The sequence below is a fragment of the Vulpes lagopus genome, chromosome 5 (assembly GCF_018345385.1).
Source record: "Vulpes lagopus strain Blue_001 chromosome 5, ASM1834538v1, whole genome shotgun sequence".
In the NCBI taxonomy this organism is placed as follows: domain Eukaryota; kingdom Metazoa; phylum Chordata; class Mammalia; order Carnivora; family Canidae; genus Vulpes; species Vulpes lagopus.
The window spans coordinates 85,521,386-85,527,985 of record NC_054828.1 but is presented as its reverse complement, the minus strand read 5'-3'; the positions used below and the strand labels follow the sequence as shown (position 1 = coordinate 85,527,985).

At 42.3% G+C, this 6,600-nt stretch overlaps 1 pseudogene; it reads right to left on the bottom strand.

The window, feature by feature from the left end:
* Positions 1-4,647: 4,647 nt before the first annotated feature.
* On the bottom strand, positions 4,648-5,096 carry LOC121492161 (annotated as a pseudogene).
* Positions 5,097-6,600: the final 1,504 nt, after the last annotated feature.

Genomic DNA, 6,600 nt, shown 5'->3' with positions numbered 1-6,600 from the left:
TGCTGTTTGTTTTTAATGGAGATTTTTATTTTCGTAGGAAAAAAACAAATGGGTGGGGTGAGGTGCTATCGTTTGTGACTCAGTTAGCCATACTTAGGAAAAACCTGTCTGCTTGGATCACAAGCCCACAATTCACATAGGTGTCAGCTTTGTCTAGCCTACAGCACCAGGAGGAGAAATCACCCAACAGCCTCCCCAGCCTGAACCCCGAGATGTGATGAGAAACAGCACGTCCCTTTTTTGAGGCTATATTTTCAATCCTATTACAAGCCAGATAGGATTATTTGTATCTGAGTTCATCACAAATTCTAGGTGAGATGTTGACATGACTTGGCCCTGCAGACCAGAGTGTACTAGTCCCAGGCTGTGTTTCAGTAACTATCCCATTAAGAAACTTTGGTTGTTCTTTAAGAACAGTTGAAGATCTGCAAAGTCGAGATTAAGATATCTATTTCTGAAGAGGTTTTTTTTACCAAACTGGTTTTTCATCACATATTTTATTAACTAGACCCTCCAAATGGATTTGATTTGCCTAAAAAAGACAAAAAGATGGACATAGGACAAAACATAATGTGCAAGTGTACCCTCTGTAGAAAGAGCAACCGTAAACTCTCAGTGGCATCTTACAGGATTCTCCACATCCCAGCATGCCAGAAACCACTGTCTCAAAACACAGAGGTCTCAGCAACCCAGAGAACCTGGGGCAAAACCTCCCCTCAAGACTCTTGAAGTTTGGAGTTCTCCTGGACTCTGGCTACAGGGTGCTGCCCAGTAGTCAAGAAATAGTCACTAGCAATCAGGGCGCTGTGGATGCTCTCTGGGGAGCTCGTGGTGGAGGAGGATGTCACCCACCAGCTGTCCACACCAGCAGTGCATGCAGCAGATGATAGTGGAATTCTCGAGGAAGTGTACGTGTGGGAAGGAAAGCTCCTGCCCCACTCGTTGTTTTCTGCCTTCCAACTTCCGTTAGTAACAACATGCTAGCAACATAACTTCCCCACTCCTCCGGAGACTAGATACTATTCAATTACTGCTGATGCCAGATGCCATTTGTGGAATGGTTATCATGCAGCAGGCACACATTTTATTTCATTCAAACTCTGTAACAACTTTTGAGAAGATGGGTACCATTTTCTAGAAGAAGAAACACGGGCTTTAAAAGGTTAGGTAATATGCTAAAGATCATGAGAGAGCCAATAGTCAAACTTACACAACCTGAGCAGACATTCTATTTCTTTTATTATTTTTAAGATTTTATTTATTTATTCATGAAAGACACACAGAGAGAGGCAGAGACACAAGCAGAGAGAAAAACAGGGTCCATGCAGGGAGCCCGATATGGGACTTGATCCCAGGACCCCGGGATCACGCCCTGGGCCGAACGCAGGCTATCAACCACTGAGCCACCCAGGCTTCCCAATTTCTTTTTTTTTTTTTTAAGATTTTATTAATTTATTTGAGAGAGAGAGAGAGAGAGAGAGAGAGAAAGAAGCAGACTCCCCACTGAGCAGGGAGCCTGACAGGGAGCTTTATCCCAGGACTCTGGGATCATGACCTGGGCCGAAGGCAGATCTTAACCAGCTGAGCAACCCAGGCACTCCGACCTTCTGTTTCTATTCATTTTTGTAGAAATAAACACTAATTAGGTTTCTGTTACTTTCAACCAAAAGAGTGTTATCCAATAGAGAAAATCAGTGTGATGGTGTTGAGCATTCATGGGCAAAACATGAAACGACCAAGCCACAAGCACTGAGTCTCAGAAGCTTCTGGAGCCGAAGATTCACACATTTCCAGTGCTTTATCTCTTATTTCTGTTTCTCCACATGTATTGATTTCTTGCGTTGAGTGAATGGTGGTTATGTTGCACAGGGCAATTACTTCTGAGATTACAAACTATATTTTAAAATTTATTTCAATATCTTGTCTTTTTTAAAAAGTTTTTCTGCAATGAATATTTATTTCTTATGTAATTTTTAAGAGGTGTGAAGAAAACAAATGAAATCAAAACAAACTTCTGATTACTAATTTTCACTGTCACTTAGCTGCCCACGATTCCAGAAAATAGAGCACGCAGATTTCTGAGTGCTAGAAGGGTGGACTAAATGTGGCTGGGTAATATGTTGAAATGTCCATCTTTTTTTCTCCATCTCATTTTCTCTTTCTCTTTTCCTTTCAACCCAATTTAAGGATTGCCCTGCTCTATCTCAGGCGAGGTATGTGGCAGCACAGAAAACAATAATGGCATACAACACACTTTCCTTCCTCCACACTTTTGACGCTTTAGTTCCAAAAGCATAAGCACTGGGCCACTGGGTGCTTCAGTGGTAGAGCATCTGCCTTTGGCTCAGGTTATGATCCTGGGGTCCTGGGATCAAGTCCCACATTGAGCTCCCCACATGGAGCCTGCTTCTCCCTTGGCCTATGTCTCTGCCTCTCTCTCTGTGTGTCTCTCATGAATAAATAAATAAAATCTTAAAAAAAAACAAAACGCATAAGCACCACAGAGAGAAGAGCGCTTGTGGATGAAAGCAGAATATGTGGAATAAGTATAAACAGAAAAGAATTTCCAATTTCCACAATACCAGGAAAAGATGCCCCAGGGAGCCGAGGAGGAGGCTGAGAGTCTCTGAGCATTGGCACCAAAAATTAAGCTTTTTTTTTTTTTTTTGGCTAGCATTAAATAATTGTCCAGAAAATTTTTCAGCAACTTTCTAGTAATTCATACCCTGAATAATGTGAAAGTATACATGGAAAGCACACACATTAAAGCAATATCTTCATATCAACACATTTACCAGGCATTCCCACCAAAAGTTTTAGGAAGTTTTGAAGTGAGGAAAAAGCCGTTGAATCAAGGGTCTGGAATTATTTCTACTTTAAATTTACAGCTCGCTAGAGACAGAAATTAAGGGATCAAATTCTTGCTCAGCAGGGAGTCTACTTCTCCCTCACTATCTGCCCCTCCTCCCACTTGTGCTCACCCATGATCTCTGTGTCTCTCTCTTTTTTCTCCCTCTCTCTTAAATAAATAAAATCTTTTTTAAAAACCCATTATTTTAATGGGTTTATTAAATATTATTTAATTAATAATTTAATTTAATTAATAATTTAATTATTATTAAATTTATTTAATAAATAAATGAAATTGTAATACTCACCCATGCACTCCCAACCACTCCTACTCTGCTTTCTTTCTCCACCCCCCCCACAATACTATGCAATTTATTATATACATTGTTTATTATCTCTCTGCACTAGAAGGTAAGCTCTATGGAGGCAGCAAAATTGTCAGACAAGTCCAAAAAACTTAGAACAGTGCTTGGCACACAATAGTCACTCAATAAAACTTTGTTGACTAATCGAATGCATGACTGAACACTGAGAAAGAAGCAGATGGGGAGGTGTAAGGCCTTTCTTCCTCCAGCTCTACATTATCACTATAGTGGATAACTACATTATCACTGTAGTTCCCCTGTTGACAGAGCCTCCTAAGGAGCCAACAAAGTAGAAATGCTGTTTGCAGAGCAGCAACCCCAGCATCAGCAGAGCAGAGTGTGGAAGGGTGGATTTGAAGCTGAGACACAATAGTGTAATTAATGACTCTCTCACACACACACACACACACACACACACATGCATGCATTTATCATGCCTTAATCTCTATAATATAGTTACATTTCAATTTTTGGTTAAATCTGTATTTATTGGTTTTGTTTTGTTTTGTTTTGTTTTTGTTTATTGTTTATGTTATCATTGGTATACAATATTGTTCACAGCTAAGTCATATAATGTGCCATGATAACAGTTCCTTTCTGGTACAGCTTTCTGTTTTTCCTAGATTAGATAATTGCCTTATCTTTCTATGTCTCAATTTCCTCCCCCAAATTCTCACATAGAACTATAAGCCTCCTCTTAATACAGCCAAGCACATTGAGAGTTCTTGGTCAATTCTTTTCTTGACTATATCCTTCCTTGCTGCCCTTTGTCCTCCTACCCGTGTTTTCATCATTAGTCTCTTTATTCCTGTGGTTAACTCTTCCCATATTCTGTCACAGCCTGTCAATGTAATTTTCACATGGTCAAATGCATGAGATGATCTATCAGTTCTTTTATTTTCTTTGCTCCTGAAGCCCTCTACCCTCTGCTCTTATCTGGTTGCTTCTTCCTGAGGCCTGCTGCCTTGTGTTTTCCATAATCCTGGGTGTCCTCTCTCTTGTGTCAAATCCCTTATTTCCTCAATCCCAGGCTCCCTCTTCCTGGTTTTAATTGTTTAGGAGACTCATATCCTTTACTATCTTCCTGAGAAAGTATATGTGGGACACAAGCATTTTGCCTCTCTGAATTGGCCTACTCTGAGACTCAGTGGAAGGTTTATCTGGATAAGGAAATCTAAGTCAAAAACTATTTTCCATAGAATATTGAAGGTATTTGTCCATCATTTTTTTTTAAATGGATGAAACATTTTAATCTGATGATAGCACATAGTACTATACAGGGAGCACTCCCAGCTCCAAGAAGTCCCCTCCAGGTTATAAGGAAGTTCTCAAAAGTAACTGGATTTGCAAGAGCCTGGCCCCCTGCTCATGGGAGGGAGAGGGAGTGGAACAGGCAAAGCACTAAGGTCTGCTGTCTCGTCACTCGTCACTCTTAGATCCAGTTCTGAGCACAGTTCTTGTATCCACCAGCACTTCAGGCTGGAACCACAAGCCAATCTCCCCCGCACCCTCCACAGAATCACTGCTGTGGATAATGTTCCTGCCAAGTTAGATGCAGAAGTCCCCACGGATGGTCCCATGCTTAGAGTCTGCAGGGTTGGTCTCCCCAGGCATCACTCGGCCTGCCTTCACCACATTCAGGCCCTCCCAGACCATGGCAACCACAGGCCCTGACTGCATATACTTCACCAGGCCAGCAAAAAATGGACAGTCCTTCAGGTCAATATAGTGCTCCTTGAGAAGGTCTTCAGAAGCCTAAATTAATTTTATAACAATGAGACAGAATCCCTTTTGCTCAAAATGCTCGATGACCTCTCCCGTGAGGTTGGGTTGGACCCCATTAGGCTTGATGGCAATGAAGGTGCAATCACTGTTGGTCATGGTCCCCTCCAGCTGCTCTGGCCACAACTCCTTCTGGCACCCACCACACTCCCCGTCCATCATCTTCTAATTTCCAACTTGTTATTGAAAAGTCTTATGCTCTTCCATCTCCCAGTGTTTTACATAAAACCTATTTTTCTTTTTTGCACTTCTATCTGGGCTACAAGACCTTCTTTATTTCTTGTGCTTTTCATTTTGGGGGGGGGGGGGTTTCTCTGGTGATCATGACTATTTATTCACATGTGAAAGCAAGAGACCAAAGGCTGACTGACTACATGGGTGGGGCCTGTTGGAAACCAGCCACTTTGTTGATTAATCGTCTCTGTCTGTATCTCCTCTTAGACTGGTCAGTTTCTCCAGAAAGAAGTGACCCAGTTTTTTGCTTCAGGTATTTCTGATGACAGTGTACTGGGGGGGGGGGGGGGGGGAGGAGCCTATTCGGTATGTGGTCTCTCACTTAACTCCATTCTTTTCAGTAGGTGCCCTGCTCGGAGTCCTCAACTCCAAAGCCTCTGCAGCTCAGCCTCTGCAGAGAACACATTTGATCCAGCCTCTGCCAGAGGACAATGACTGGCTCTATGGGGTAGGGGAAGTGATAGGAAATCTAAGGTTTTTATTTAGTCCGTCTGTTTGGAGTCACATCCTGAACTGTATGGCCCTGAGCAAATCATGTAGAGGCCTCAGTTTCCTCCTCTGAACCCTGAGGCCCTTTGAGACACATCTGGTCTCTGGGGTGCTTCCAGCCCTGGCGTTTTGTGATCTATGAACCTTCACAAGGTGCAGCTCTCTGCCTAGTGACTAATGACGGAAGATACTAGAGGTCAAGGAGGGGGAGGTAACAGAGGGATGGAATGGTAGAGAGACTCCAGAGAAAAGGTGGAACTTGGGAACTAGAGCAGGCTGGAGAAGCAGGGACAGGGAGGGTCTCCTCAAGTGGTCCAGCTCAAAAATATATACTGGGGTCCAAAAAGTAGAACAGAGGGTTCTAAAGGATGATGACGTTAAAGGGTAAACTGGGTCAGATTGTGGGGAGTATGAGTCTATTCTCTAAATTGGTGCATCTCATGATAAAAATCATCTGGGGAGCTTAAAAAAATGTCAGACCTTATAAATCAGAATGTCAGAGGATAGAGTTCAGGAATTCCTTCAAACTTGCTGCATGATTCCAACAAATTGGAAAGCTTTGGGACCATTCCCATAGGCAATGAACCATGGATGATTTGTAATCAGGAATCATGATAAAAGTGGGAATTTTAGAAATATGAATCTGATGGCAACATGCAAGGTCGACCAAAGTTGAGGGACAGGAGACAAGGGTTCATGTGAAGTTATTTCACTACCTCCAGTAGAGGATCATGAGGGCCTACAAGATGGAAATGGTGAAGAAGAGACAAAGAAGGGACTGTGCCAACCCATCTGTTATGGTTTGAATTGTGCCCCCAACCCCAAATTCATATGTTGAAGCCTTAACCTCTGGTGCCTGAAAATGTGACCTTATTTGGAA